Source organism: Macrosteles quadrilineatus, unplaced genomic scaffold (genome assembly GCF_028750875.1).
Source record: "Macrosteles quadrilineatus isolate MER2022 unplaced genomic scaffold, UCM_ALF_1.0 Scaffold_9__3_contigs__length_116548681, whole genome shotgun sequence".
Classification (NCBI taxonomy): Eukaryota; Metazoa; Arthropoda; class Insecta; order Hemiptera; family Cicadellidae; genus Macrosteles; species Macrosteles quadrilineatus.
Genome location: NW_026542602.1, coordinates 111,096,149 through 111,112,715, shown reverse-complemented (window position 1 = coordinate 111,112,715; position 16,567 = coordinate 111,096,149). Strand labels below are relative to the sequence as shown.

The 16,567-nt window shown below is 33.2% G+C and overlaps 1 protein-coding gene across 1 annotated transcript in view; it reads left to right on the top strand.

Annotated features, from left to right (window-relative positions):
* Positions 1–8,437: 8,437 nt before the first annotated feature.
* Positions 8,438–16,567, top strand: part of LOC129002832 (neo-calmodulin-like) — a 106,818-nt gene continuing 98,688 nt past the window's right edge. The window contains exon 1 of the mRNA XM_054430923.1: positions 8,438–8,459. The gene's annotated coding sequence lies outside the window, so the exon portion shown is untranslated. The remainder of the gene's footprint in view (positions 8,460–16,567) is intronic.

Here is a 16,567-nt window from a genome sequence, read left to right as displayed (position 1 = left end):
TAAAAATGGAGCGATTAATAGTCCTTCGCTCTCGTTACGAGAGTACCAGAAGCACGACAGCGTCACGACAGGTGCCTGCCCGACGGCGGCCGCGAGAAAACTGACGACTGACGACGAGCTCAGGAGAGTGTAGCTTCCCCACCTCTCTCGGTGTCCTGCAACCCATTCAGCGGTAATTTAAACGATTAGATGGATAATCTTACAGATATATTATATATTTTGATGGCATAGCCCAGCTTGTAGTTAAAGTGCTGTAGCTGTGTGGGCAATATAACAAAGGAATTTTCACCACAACTCGCTTAAGGTCATAATAAATACTATAAACAAATATGACGTGCAACTGGTATGATGAACATATGCGCGGGCACTCCCACCCTAAGGACGTGTGCTCAAATCCCACTAATCATAAATCGCTATAACCCATGTAACATAATGGTAACATGCTGTAAGATCACCTATCAGAAAATGAAAATAATCATTCTCTCCCAAGAAAAGAAATTTTACTGTATCCGAGAACGCCCTCCTCTAAAAGTCACATAAGATATTTTATTTGATGATTAGTATAACGTTTTTAATTACAAGCACAGTGCTAATGCATGGTTCGGATTCCTCTAGATAATTTGTAATCAAAAGGAGTACTGGTACTGCCACAATGTTAAAAACTCATTAAAATGGAATACGTTGCTTAAAAGCTAAACACTGTTAATCAAAATGAGCACATATATAAACCGTATATAACACTATGGGAAACCTAATACATGAATGTTTGTGACGAAAGTGTTTCAGTTAAACACTCTATTATGTCCCAGTTTCAAACAAGGTGATTATTTAATTAAATTGCATTCATGCCTGGCTTGGCGCTGACACCTAATTACTAAACTGTAATTACGACATCAAACATCACAGCCACAGCCAGCTTATGGGAAAAATGTGGTCATAACCCTAAATAGCGATTGTTATAATAAAAAAAATGTTTTACTGAAAAAATAGTAATAAAAAAGGCATATGGTTTAAATGTTTTTGTAATCTTAGTGAGGTGTAAAGTTCACTGGATGTTACAAAATTGTTGTCTTTACTCGTCAGACTTTCTGTGAAAATAAGTTTTTGTTTACTTTCCCCTGCAGATATACTAGAGAGGCTTACGTTGTATATTGATTACGGTGAGGGAGGTGTATTCGTCATGCAGGCTTGGGGTTAAGCCCCGTTTATCACCAATGGTTCTTGGAAATGTCATAATTCCGAAGAGTGGTTCGGAGCCAACTTGAGAATGTAAGTTTTTAAGAGGTTGATGGTCTCTATTCACATGGGCCACAAAGGCCTAGCGTGGAACGAACCCAGCAAAGCAAAAGAGGGGCCAGTATTGTACGAGGGTGAACTGGACTGATAAAAAGTTGTGACAGGTTCCAAGATCTGAATCCACGACTTCACTGCCATGAGCCCAAAGTCCGCGGCACTACCGACCGAGTCACTACTCACCAAAGTCCACTTATATAAAAAAAAATATAAAAGGTCTTAAAGATAGTCTTAAAGGCTAATCACGCGAGTTGAGTACACTAATTTACCCTACGGCGGTTTTTGAAAAAAAAAAACACTACTCATAACGTCCAAGAGAGGTTATGTTTTCGTTTATAACCTGTCATTGCCACTGATTTGATACATGGACTCGTTGTCCCAAACACTGCCATCCATTACCCATACATTACTGCCAAACCATTGTATAATCAATTAAATCGGCCTTTACAGCTAATAAGTTGATGTTCAAAACGCTAAAACTTTAATATACTTCTTTTCTCTCAATCCTTGAACTTCATTGGTCCAAACTTGTAAATTGTAAAGTAACAAAACAATGCTGTAAAGTGAATCTTTTCAATTCTAAGAACTGAATAATAGCTATTTACCTTACAAGTGTAGTAAGAGCATTTTTACATCTCGTAAAAATCCTCGTATGGTAATCCCGTACTCGACTTCGTCTCGCACGGGAACGACCACACTCGTCCGGTAAACACTTATTTTCAGGACTAGTAACGTAATATACCTGACCCGACAATCATTTCATTTACAAACAAAAGCTAGGTTAGAAAAGTTCTTCAAAACATAACAATAAATTATGGTGTGGGTAGCCTCCGGATTGCGAATAATAACTATGATAGTGGTTTAAATACCTTATTCATGCAATCCAATTGTTGTCTCCACAACTAGTTTCAACCTGCTAGGAGGTTTCACAATAATATTAAGTTTACACTAGAAGAGGAGAAAAATAATTCCATTAATTTTCTGGACCTTACCATATCAAAACATAGTGACAGCTTAAAGTTTAAAATCTACCGAAAACCCACCTGCTCCGATCAAACAATACATTCAGATTCACACCATCCATTTTCACAGAAATTAGCCGCATACCATTGTTTTGTAAATAGATTGTTATCAATTCCAATGAGCACGGACGATTACAACGAAGAGATAAACATCATAAAACACATTGCCGTCTCCAATGGATACACGACCACGTTAATAGATAAATTAATTTTGAAACACCAAAACAAAACAGAAAAAGTGAACCAAAATAAAAAGTTCTTATCAGCTGACTATAATTCATGCCTTAGTAATAAATTCAAAACATTAATGGGGAAAAATAACATAACAGTATCCTTTAGAACAAAAAACAATCTGGGACCACTTCTGAAAGAAAGACCAAGTACAACTAAACTTAAATATGAAAAAAGTGGTGTTTACAAAATCAACTGTTCAGATTGTAATAAATATTACATAGGCCAAACTTCCCGCTCTTTCTCCAAACGCTTTAAGGAGCACATACCAAAGAAGACTACCTCAAAACAAACTTCAACCTTTGCCGAACATTTAATTTCTCATCAGCATAATTACAGCAGCATTAATGAAAACATGGAAATTTTACATACGTCACAGGACAAGTTTAAAATTAACACCCTGGAAGAATTCGAGATTTATAGAGCCGTCAAATCAGACATGGATAACGTTTTAAACGACCAACTTTATTTTAATTCAAACATCATATACAACACTGCAATAGAAATACTGGAGAGGGAAGGGGAGGGCAGAGACAATGGGAATGGAACCGACGAGCGATAAGAAAATGCGCGTGATGCTTGACCAGCTGTTTACCCTACAGTCTAGACGCAACTTCCGCATTCTCAACACGGGTCCGCTTGTCGAGTTTCAATGTTTTTATCGGCCGTATATGTGTGCGCACTATGTGTTTATTATTCGTCGTGTGTTTGTGTAAATGTAAAAAAACTGTTACTGACGACCTTCATATGAAGTAATTCATCCTTGTACTCACCTGATGATGACCTCCTAGCAGGTTGAAACTAGTTGTGGAGACAACAATTGGATTGCATGAATAAGGTATTTAAACCACTATCATAGTTATAACAATAAAATTCAAGCGCACAGCTGATTTCTAGCGTTGAACGTCGTTGGCTCCATAGAGATATATTTTTTAATTTAAGCACTCAATGCTATTTAAATGGGTTTCATTACATCACCGAGTGAGTTTTTTTCAACTTTACATCACTCGATAAGTAAAGAAGTTGTATGCATCACGCTTGGGATAGGGAAGTTTAACATGGCGGGTTAGGTAAAAAAATAAAATAAAGGTTTTGCTATACGGATATAAAGGCCATGCTATTTTTTTATACGGAAAGGTGACTAATATTTTAGGCCCCTAAAGGTGGAAAAAGTAAAATAAGTAACAAAGATGGAACTACAACACTTGGTACAAAGTCACTGGGCATAAAAACTAACACTATTCCATTAAATAATGGTCGAATATACATAAGAATAGTTCCGGGACAGCTAAATAAAAAAAAAATTAATAAAGATAGATATACAAAACTTGGCACACACTGGGCATTAAAATCGGTTTAACACATCATGCAGTGATACGCTACCTACTCAGAGGGACGGTCCTCTAGGAGTCAAAATTAAAAACGCAAGCAAAGTTTTAAATTAAAGGTCTTTGTTAGTAAAATACAATACCGCAAACCCAAACTCAAATGGACAACCGAGTAAGAAATGACATCCGTTCAAAGATCCCTTGGATTCTTAATGAAATTTTTACGCTGCCTTCTCAGGGGAACGGCTCGCTAGGAGTCAGAAGTAAATAATAAATTTAAGCATAGGTTGATATGAACATCAATGTAAATGTCGATCAGGGTAAATTAGACGAATGCAATGCAGCAAATTTGAGCTCAAAAGGACAACTAAGTCTCCAATGGCAGCCGTTCGATAATACGAAATTGTAAATTCAAGCTATCTTTGATTTGCTTCCATTTTGACTCAGTTTTCCGTTTGAGTTTGGACTTGTAGCATTCCAACTTCAAGCTTGTATAACTACATTGTTGTACTAACCACAACATGCATGGCATTGTTGTGACTTAGCATTGTATAACTAAAAACACCTTCATTTGATGTGCATATCAACCTATGCTTACCTTTAAGATTTTCTTCTAAATCTTAGAACTCTTAGAACCACAATAGACATAGACACAATAGACAATAGACCACAATCCTCTTTGACCTGTCCGTTCTCCTGAGGAGGTAGGATATCACTACTTGATGTGTTAAAACGTTTTAATGCCCAGTAACTTTATGCCAAGCTTTGTATGTCTTCCTTATTGTTTGTTTTAATATTTAGCTGCCCCGAGCCTTTTTCCATATTCGACCACACTCAATGAAGTGAAGACTAAACACCGATTCAATTTAAAAAGTGATAAAAGTACACATGCATACTTATGAATAGCTTTACATTTAATTCTTACCACAAACAACCAAACAACCAATTCAACTGTTGATATAATGAAAACTTCAACAAGATAGTTGATGCAAATTGAGGGAGATACATCATACACTTGTGGTTGAGATTAATTTGAAATCCAAGTTTAGAAAGTGAAGAGAAATTTCGCCCGCAGATCGATGTCTTCGTGTTACCGAAGATGATCTGTGGTGTTAGTGGACACGAAGCAAAAGTCGTGGGCAATGTGGTAAACATATCAGGTTGAAATACAATTAGCAGTTTCTGGAAAGTTTAAAATACTTGCAAATTTAGAAAGCACTCTATTTTACGTATGCATACGGATTGTGTGTTTGCATCAGGTGTAAATCATATAAGAATTAATAATAACAGGTTTTAAAATATTTTAAAAAATATATGTTAAAAATAGTAGTCAAACCATTGGGACTTTTATTATTTTGTGCTGAATATTTTATTAGGCTACAATTGTGAATTGTTATATTTCAGATTATGCATTGTGAAATTCTGGTAGTCTGTATTTATTTTACTCAAACGATATAAGTAGTCTAATTCTATATCTTTGTTACTCGATATAAGTCTATTAAGGAGCTAGATAAATACTTTGCCGAAGATGGAATGAGATCAAAATATGATGAAATAATAGATATTTTATTATTATTATTTAAAAAGATTTTATTAAATAATTTGAAATCCTTCCCTCCAAGAGTGGTATAAACTATTGGTAATAAGTTAGTACTGTATTGAATTTACGATCTTAACATAGTACGATAAGTAAGCTATATAATCGAATGCTGTAATATATCTATATCTATCTAGTAGGTATCAAGGAACACGAATATTTGAGAAAACCGAAAACCTTACACCTATCTACCACATACTTGAATGAAAGGACTTGATGGAAAAATTCCTAGGAAAATCCATAATCCTAGGACTTTCCATAATCTCTTTCCTAAACACATGTGTAATAAAAGGTTGTCTTTGATCACGTTCAAAATATTATGAACTTCAGATGCTACATTTGTTTTAATTTATAATTGTTTCTTTTCATAAAATTTCCTTGGATTTCAATAGAGCTATCTTTATTCTTCTATAAAGTTAATTGAACCATGCCAAAGGAAATTTAATAAAAAAACGAGGTAAATTAATGTGAGCTTTTATTATAATCAATAGGGAGTTTTACTGTTTTGCCGATTTAAACAATGTCATTACTCTCCCTTGCATCCTCATCTGGTTGCCCATCATGGATAGATTAACAAGTTGTATAGATTAACTAGCTGTATAGGATTAACTAGCTGGGTATACTAGCTGTATAGAACTGATCAATCAAACTTGCGACATTCTCATTGTTAGAAGAACTCAGTTGTCCGTCTATATAGGCCTACTAAGGATCCGCTAAACATTTAAAATCTCTAGCTATTAAACATAATTAAAATAAATGTTAAGCACACTATGCTGGCTAGTACTGTACGGTTTATTGAATGACTGAACAATTTTGAGTAATATTAATGGTTATCATATTTCATTCTTCAAAGTTTTAACTTTTCATCCCTTCCAAACTTATTATTAGTTTCAATTCGGTAGTGCTAACATATTTCTCTTTCTTATCCATTAATCTCAATTATTACTTATAATACGTAAAAAGATGAATAAAATATTCTAACAACACGTCCAGGAAATAAATATAATGGCGAAATGTAACCAAACCAAATGTATGGCCAGAAAGGGTTATAAACATTGTTTACTTACATTCACAGAACAGCAAAACACCCATTACTATAATGCAAACTACCAATATTCAATGAGGTGGAATTGGGTTGCAGGGTTTAAATTGCTCTCAGTTGTAATTCCTTAGTTTTTTGTCACATATTTACACATTGCTCAATATATTGTCGTATTTGTACTTTTAGCTGAAGTGTTAAGCACTGTTTCTGTGTTACAACATTGTTAGTTTCAATGTTTAATTCTATAGAAGTCTTTTTATTCGAACTAATTTTAAACCACATTTATTGAAAATAAAACTTAAAAGTAAAGCAAATACCTAGTGTAAAGTGTGCCATCAAATGCAGGAGAGAAACGTGTATGTCCCTATCGATAAAGGCCATTAAACATTTCATGAACTAATTAATTACTTATATAAGGGATGTTCTCCAGAATGTTAAAAAATATTATAAGACCACTCCCTAAAACTGTGAACACAAAAAGTATGAAACAGTTAAGAGCAATCTGAATACTGCCTTCTCAAAGGTACTATAGTAAGCTGCCTTTCGACAAATTTGCGGACTATATCGACACCTATAGACACAGTGTTTTGTTAAAGCGTCAGTAGTACCTGCTTTAATCAATAAGCCTGATGATCCCTTAAAAACTAAAGATGGGGGTGCATCTGTCCTACAGGCTAGATGTAGCCGACTTTGTCATCGGCAGTATCAGTGATGACTTACATGCCGTCTATGTGTCTGTAGAACGGAGTCACATTGAATGTGAAACATTCAGTACAATCCACATAGCAAACTATACATTCCTTGAGTGAGCCATTATATTAGAGGGCTTTTTCACTCGTCCCAAGTGACAAAGTAAAGGATCTGAGCGTCACTCTAGACAGAGAGCTTTCATTTTTGACCACATCAGTCGGACAATCCCGCGTGCCATTGGCAGGTTGAGTGGATTGCATAGATAGAGAGGGTTATTGCCAGAAGCAGCAAAAGTTGAAATAGTGCAATCACTGACTCTACCATTATTTCAATACTGGCAACCTGCATACGGCATTAGTATCTTAAAGAGAATATGAGAAGAATTAAAAAAATTCAGAACAGCACTGTGCGATTTGTGTTCTGTATCAGCCGGCGTGATAACGCGTCATCTTTTAGAGAGGCACTAAGTTTACTCCCCATGGGAACCGTATGTATAATAGACCTCTGACCTGTTGTTAGGTCCTCAAAACCCTCAGTGTCTGTGTAATAAATATACTCTGCCTTCGTCAGGATGTCCTTCACAGGAGTACCTGCAAGATATTTCACGAAATTTAAACGAGATGTTGGGAGGGAGGGCTATACAAACCTTAAACACCTTTGAGTGGGTGGAGTAAAAGTTTTTAAAAGTTTGGAAGGAAAAAAACTTTTAGTTAAGTGTTCGATACTAACTGTTATGAGTGTTTTGTTACAGTAAAATTACATTTAAATGAAAAAATCATGTGTTAGAATAGTAAACTAACTTTTTGGTCTTTAGTATTGGATAGTTCTTATACAACGCAAAGACTTTAGGGAGTTTGTTTTTGGATGAAGTTCCTAAAGTACTAAGTGAATTTGGTTCCATATCCAGGGCCAAAAAACCCCCTAACAAGCAAGGACATCTGTATTCAGTTTTCAATGGATACGATACCCACAAAGGTTTGTAATTCAACAAAGAAAATAATGTAGGTAATTAAAATGTTATATCTTTACAGATAAATACTTAAACCAATGAATAAATAAAATATCTAACAAGTTTAACATATCTCTGAATGGGATAAAATACCTAAAAAGGGATACAATTATTGTTGGTTTACATATTGGTTAGGGGTGGGGTTGCCGGGTTGGGCGGTTACCATGGCAACTTCCCAGCACGCCGAGGATCTGTTGCTCAGTATCTGTGCTCCTCTCGCACCCTCTAGAATCTTCCCTTTCAACCGGTGAGTGCTATAGCTAGCAAGTGTCCAATCATAAACCATCAATCATCTATCATCATCAACCAATCATCATCAACCTCTAGACACGACCCCATGTTTTAGTCCCTGCGGTTAAATATTTTCACATAGAGTATCAAAACACAGACTTTTACATTATTGCACTTACAGTAAATGATTTATTACACACTATACAGTCATATGATGTGTACTACAAAATAAAAGAGCCAGGACTGGATGGTGAATTTATCACTTTTTGTTGCTAATTTATCACTTGTTTGAGATAGTAACTTGAATGCCAACTTTAAAACGAATTACAAACAAGTCCGTGAATCATATAATAATTTAAAAACTAACATTTTAAGATTTCAAACTTACTTTCAAAAGTACAACCAATCAGTTAGGGCTATGTTGATACTTTAAATCTCTTGTTAATAGTACTTGTTTGAAAGTATCAACTGGATGCAAGATTGAAAATACATTAAACTCAAAGTTTTCCGTGTAGTTAAAATAATTTTAAAACTTAAATGCTAGCAATTGGGATTCAATTTAACATTTATGACCAAACTTTGCCACCATCTGCTTACACTTAGCATGTCAGCGGACTTCTAGAACATATTGTGGTGAAAATCATACGTTTCATGCATTTCTCACACCATACAATTCGGAGTGACGATAAGCTAATCGAATTAGTAAACATTTCTCAGATCATGGAATCATATGGAATCCAACAATAAAATTAAGGTTTCAATAATAAGCAAAAGCAAAGCTAGTAATTTCCAATCACACAATGCTGAACGAGTCAACGAGTCATAACTATTGGAAAACAATGTCGTCAAAGACCACAAAGCTGCATGATACGTGGTAATCATTTATCGAAAATGATTGTTACCAATAAATTCAAAACCTGTAAATTTAAATTTTACCGTGTTAGTTTTGACCATTTTAGTTGTGTTAGTTGAACCGTATTTCTGTGGTCGGTGATGAGTTTTCGCTGTGATATTTTGTACTTTTAATTTACCTTAGTAGACATATCAATAATGCAATCTATATAATTAATACGCTACACGAAACTTTGTCGGTTGAACTCCTCCGCCATTTCTTAACCGATTTTATCCATTGACGTCTCATTTGAAAGAGCGTGTCGCGTAGATTTGCAAACTGGCCTTACATTTTTGAAAAAGTCCCTTGGGCTCTGCCCCAGTGGCTTTTAAAGTTCCCATGTTATCCTTATGAAGAACATATTTGTTTACATCATGATCAGCTGGATATTTAATTGCTTACGGAAAGTAAATAAAAGAAACGTCTTATAACACTTAAAACATATATTTACGCTTATACTGTTACTCACAAGACGGTAAATATACAAAAAAGATGGTGAGTGGTGATCGATTTCGATTGGACACTCCAATCATCATCAGACCCAATAGGCGAATGTCCCTATTATAGGCGAATTGCTGTTAATATTTAAGGTGAAATTCAAATAAATGCGTCCTACAAAAATTAAATCATTGAAAGAACCCATTTGCAAATTATGGAAACATAAAAAGGCCACTGAGTAGAAGAAATATAGATAATATTTTTAAAGAATTTATGATCGTTATTAGCCTATATAATGAAGAACACCTACAAGATGAAGATTCCTACAAACGATGAACGAGGGTATTAGCCGAAGTGCTACAATTATTTATAGTAGGAAACATGGACTTCACTTTTCTAGGAAATGTTGAACATCGTGAGTATCTCCATGAGTTACACACCGGTAATCTTTGAGTTGACTCTTTTAAACTCTTTGTAAATATGGCTGTTTTTCATTTTGAAATAACTTCTGTAATACTTTGCGATTGCTCGAATTCGAGCAACATGTACACTAGTATTGAATGAAAATAATATATTATATTAACATTAAATAAACAAATTATATTAATAACTAATCTTGACTTTATTTTGAGCATATTGAATTTTTTTTTGTTATTTGGAGCAAATTTTAAGGTAAACTAAAATAGTAAAAAAATATTCAGCTATAAATATAAATATGAAAAATAAATAGTCAAGTATTTATAATCACAAATGTCCCACAAAAAGTTTTAGAGGAAAGTTCTTTCTTTCGCCCAACTGTAACAAAACGCATTTCTACTCTGACATTGTGTCTAAAGCTTATTAAAGGCTGTTCCCAAATTTAAATTTCACCAGTGTAATACTACCCCATATTTCAAGCTGTTAGAAGAGCTTTGCTGTGTCAAATGGCGTAATTGGGATAGAATTCTAATTTCCCTTTAACACCCCACTCGATCTTTATTCTAGTGATGTGTTTAATTAATTTGGGAGTTTGATTTTCCTCTTTAACAGTGAGAATAAGTTTTTACTTTGCGACAAAATATGAAGTAAAATGAGTTGAATGGCACAGCTGGTGGACTTACTGTACAATGTGGTGGGTGATAACAATTATATCCTTCAAAAGAAAACACTATATTACATATAGTGTCACATTGATAGTTTTTTAATGTATTAGCCATGTAGTAACGTAATAGAAGTGTAGTCTATGATTTAAACTATAATAGCTTCCAGATTACCGACTAATATTATTAAGCGTGTAAAGCTAGTTAAGCTAGTTTACAACGAATTGGTGTTACCCTTAGCTTTAACACGTCTACGTGCAGATTCAATGGCACTGATTAGGCTCTAACAGTAGCTAATATGTTCTATTGAAAGAATGGAAGAATTCCTAGTAGCTAAGTGAATTTTAATGCTAAACCTTGTCGTTTTCAGCTAAGCCACGTGTAATAACGTTACTATGATTCCTGCTAATAAAGAAAGTACCAGTTTTACCATTCTATCTATGGTTACTACTAATGTGAAGTGTTGACATATAATCAATCAAGTATAGGTTACACACTAGCTCAGCGTATGTACTATACACATTGAACACAGATTATACCTGGGGTTCGTTGAGTATACACTGACAACTTATCTGACTTAAAGGAGTTAAATCAACCACCAACTGTAAACTTTGAATATTGTTTTCTTCTTTTGATCACTACTCCCTCGTATTTCTATAACATTAAAACCACGTATGAACATTTTGTTTAGTAGTTTCTATTTTCTTAAAAATATTTAAAAAAGATGACAATGATTTACGTTCTAGTAAACTAAACTCGCATTTCATGATGAGAATATTTTACCAAACATAACTTATCAGGCTTTTTAATTTGCTGATTGTTTTAGAATTATAATTAGATTTTGTTAATTTAATAGAGTAGATAATATAGCCAAGCTGAAGTGAGCTAACAAACTAATGAAATTTGATAATGCCTCACTATAAATCGTAAAACTGTAGTTTTTCTCTAGTAGTTAGGAAATCTAATGCCTTTAAGCCAGTTTCTAGTTTTGGCTTCAATTATTATCCATGCATGATATAAAATTGCTTCTAAAACTATTTAACTATTCAAGAATAGTTCTGAAAAGCAGTTGCACTGAAAACGCTTGATCAATAAAGGCATTTTATTTTCATTTATATTTATTGAAAAATAAATATATATATATCTATTTTTATAATACTCTCGAATGTGTATACCTACTTAAACATCCTCTTCCAGTGAACTTGAAATTAATCGTTACAAAATCGAAATATTTAATATGTATTTTTACATAACCCCCAAGAAAAGTGTAATACACGAAAACGTAGAAATGCTAATTGATTTATGCTGTACAGGAATGCGAGAATATGCATTTGACTAAGAATTAGTTCAGAAAACAACAAAAAAACTAAGACTTAAATGAATGACAAAATAACAGTCAAACTAACGAATAAAAGTGAGAAAGAAGACCAAATAATGAACGATGGGTTCTGAAAAGCTTTGCAACATTTAAAAAAAACAATGAAGTTTAACAAAAACTCAACAAAAATAAACTACCTGGTATATCAATAAACAATTGTACTCAACAACAAATTATCGAACATCAAAACACTGTTGTTGCACATAATAATAATGTCTTTGTTTGCTTCATGGTTTATTGTAATATTTGGTTGATTTTTTTATATTATTTGACAATATTAATATTTTATGATTGCAGTCAATCACATTGCATTGCAAACGTAAAATGCACAGTATTTTATGTAAACACTATTCATGTTATTTTTAATATTTCGTCTGGTTATAAATATTTGTTATTACTAAACAGAGTTTACTTTTAGTTTCCTCTGTTCTAAAGAAAAAATGTTTTGTTTTATGTTTAATACACCTGCGAATGCATTTTTAAATAAGATAAAATCCAACCTAACATAAACAAATCGAGTAAAAAGATAAATTGTCAAACATAGCCATAACTAATCCAAAATAACTACAAATAAGTTAAAGTAAGTATGAGAAAATTTGTTATGACTAATAATACACAATCATGTACAATTAACGGACTTAACAGAAATTATAAAAAAATAACTTGCATTAACTATCATTAGCAACTAACTGCTAGCATTAGTACACAATCGGACACAACACATACAGAAATAACCTAGAATAAAGAGGGTATAATATAACAATAAATTTTAGTGCTCGAACAGTATTTTCAAATAATAACAAAATAAAAATCAATGTTAAAACATTTTTTGCAAAGAAGTCACAGTGATTTTTACTTAACAGTAGTTTCTAATTTGATAATTACTGTTGAATATGTCATTAAAAAAGGTCTCTCGCCGATACCAAGAAGGCACTCTATTTTGATATTTCAACACATGGTAATAACTCGACACAAAAACAATACAGCAGTATTTCTTTGCTATGTATAGTAATGGAAAATATTACTTGAAATATTGTAAATTATTGAAGCAGATGATTCGTAGCTATGAGAGTCGTCACTAAAGCTGACCTAAGTGAGCAATTCATCAAAGGGTAGAAGAAGCTTAGGTCGTGTTAAAGAAGGAACATGAGACAGGAATGGTAATCATCCCGGCACTGGAGCGATGTGGTATGTATTGCATCTCACGTTCCCAGTATTGGAATACGGGTCTGAAATTGGCAATCAACAGGGATAAGAAATATGTTAGGGAGTTTATTACGCTACAAATACAACAAGTTTAATGTTTTTACCCAGTGTTATATGGCTGTTAAAATCATCGTTATATATAAAAAACCATGATTTTTTACTTTTTGATGTAGGCCTATTTCTCAAAAGCTGCCTATTAGGCAAAGTAAATTAGCTGTTTAGTACATGAGAAGTCAGCTGTATTGAAAACTAAAATAGGTAAACAAAATTCTACTTTCAAAATTCCCCTTAGATAGGCAACTGCAGACAATGGAATTTTTACATTGAGTTTTTGATATCCATACACAGAAAAACAACATTTTATGTACAAAATATTCAGTCCGGCGTTCAATCAGTTAAAATTCAAAAGACCGTTTATACAGGGTGTTCCAAACCACCCGGCCAGCCTCTATGGCTCCAATATGAAAGCAAATAGAAACTTAATTGCAACTGAAACCCCCTATTTTGACTCCAAGGAATTCAGCTAAATTATTTTTAAACCTAAAAAAACACACTAAAGGGCAGATTTTGGGGAAATGTTCAAGTTTAAAGGATGTTATACTTCATTTTAAAGGTCTCTGAGCCCTGAGTATTTTAGTAGAAAAAGTCTTAAACTATTTTTTTCCAATTTACAGGGTGTTCAAAAACGTACAAAAAATATACCTTTTGAACTACTTTTCACTGCAAAGAGGTGGAATTTCGTGAGGGGTTCAAATTTTTATACAGTATCACTTTAATTGCTAAATGAGCTTAAAAAAACTGTGGTTTCAAACCAATACAAATAATTTAAAACTTTTCTTACTAAAATACTCAGGGCTCAAAGACCTTTAAAATAAGATATGACACGACTCCCCTTTACATTTTAAAATTTCCCAAAAATCCTTTGGGGTGCTTTTTGGGGTTTAAAAATAAATGACATACCAAATACAGATACAACATTGGGGGTTTACTTTTTAGTTTACTTGTCTTTTCCTAATTTTTTATAATGTACACAAACATAATATTTTGTTTTACTTTGACTCAATAACAATTTTTGGATAGTGAAAAATACTATACTATAAATATGACTCCTATATTCACTATATTCCTATATCGAGTTCTTCAAAGTAAAAATCGTGTACTCTCGAACGCCTGTATGTAAAAGTGGCATTTGTGCCTGGCAGATAACCATGCTGTATCTGATATCCTCAGGCGGTCGTCGCCCGAACAGAGATTAACTCGGATATTTTAACTTTGAATCCTTTGTAAAACATATTAAAATGAGAATTTAATGCATTTGGTAATCGCTTGCATTTTAAACTGTTCAAAGGTCCTCAGATGACTGTTTTCGATTACATATCAGCATGTTGTGTATTTTGTAACGTTTATTTCAACTTCGCTGCATATTTAAAAGTTGAATGCATAATTTATAATCAGAGTGGTTGGCGTTAAACTAAAAAAAAATGGCTTAAGTTACAGCGAATACAAAACTTATTACCAAAACAACACTGTACAAAATTTAATTTAATTTAACAGTAATATGTTCACTGTAAAGTCAGATTGTATGTAATGTAATCAATTACAACGAATGATTAGTGGTAGTCACTTGATGAGAGCTAAATGAATGTATCCACATCCTCTCACAACTGATGTCAAAATCAATACCACACATTCGCATTGGACATTTATGTAACAGAACTGTTAATGTGTTATTACTATCATTATATCAAATTTGTAGAACTTAAAAGCAGACCATAAGTTGCTAAACTAATGCAAATGACTTCGACAGTTAAACTCTTTCATTGTAAAGTCTGCATTACGTTACTAAAAGTATGCTGATGATTTATTAGCAAATTTCACGCAGTCAAACTGTTTACGTGAATGCGTTTTCATAAACAACGTGTGATTGAGATATAATCTTTTGTTTAATATCCGAGAAGAATACATGATTCAATAAACCAATAAATTATTATTTAGACTCTGGTACGTCCCGAAAATTTCCAAACGATTAAATTTTGTCCATAAATTAGTAAAAAGTCGTATATTAGTATTAGTCATGAATTGTCGCTTTTAATGGTGCAATATATGTAGTTACAATTCGTGAATAGAATGAAATTCAAATCTACATGACAGTTCATTGATATTACCATACAAGTTACTAAGTGATATATTCTGACCAAAAAGAAATAGTACTTTAAGGGAACAGAATTGTAAAAGTTACAACAGACAGACTCTAAAAAGTAATTTCCGCTGATCAGAGTATTTCAGTCTTTAAGGTCTACCCCTAGTCCTTGATAGTGTTATACTGACATTTTCCCTAGAAATACATCTTGTGCTGTTTATTTAATTAGTTAAGTGACAAAACAACATCCACTTTAATACACTACCATACTTGGTCAAATATATATTTCATAAAAACTAATAACAATGTAAGGGCTATCAGAACAAACAATCCCATAAAAACGTTTGAATTTTCTTAACTTTCGTCTGTCATCACGTAGGTATATTTTAATACTTGAAATTAGAAATTTAAATCGATAAGATAAATTTGCATTTTAAAGATGTCTATAACCCATATAGAGTAGTAATGCGTGTAGTGAAGAAAAATATTTAAAGTAATTTTAAGGTGAAATCGAAAACATTCGTTGGACTTTTTATGTAGTCTGAAAGCTACAGAAAGCTAAGTTTGGATCCATGCTTCCTGAGATGCTCAGACACTACTATATAATGTAATTCGTGAGAGTATAGTGAACAGTAGAAAATAAACAATCCCGCCGCTGCAAATTTTTATTTGCCTGAGTGGATTTTACAAAAATATTTTTGTAAAAAGATTTTTACAAAAAAATATGAGAGCTGTGCAAAGATTCATTGAATTGACAGTGCTTATTATGGTAGCATAGTAAGCATTGTCAACTCAATGAATCTTTGGACAGCTGTCATATTTTTTTACCCACCCACTAGGTCTAGAAGACGGAAGAAAATAATAAACGTAAGCAAAGTTTGATAAGTACATCAAATAAAAGGTCTTTATTAGTAAAATACAATACCACACATTATTTGAGCTCAAAAGGACAGCCGAGTAACGAATGGCAGCAGTTTAAATTCAAAATGGC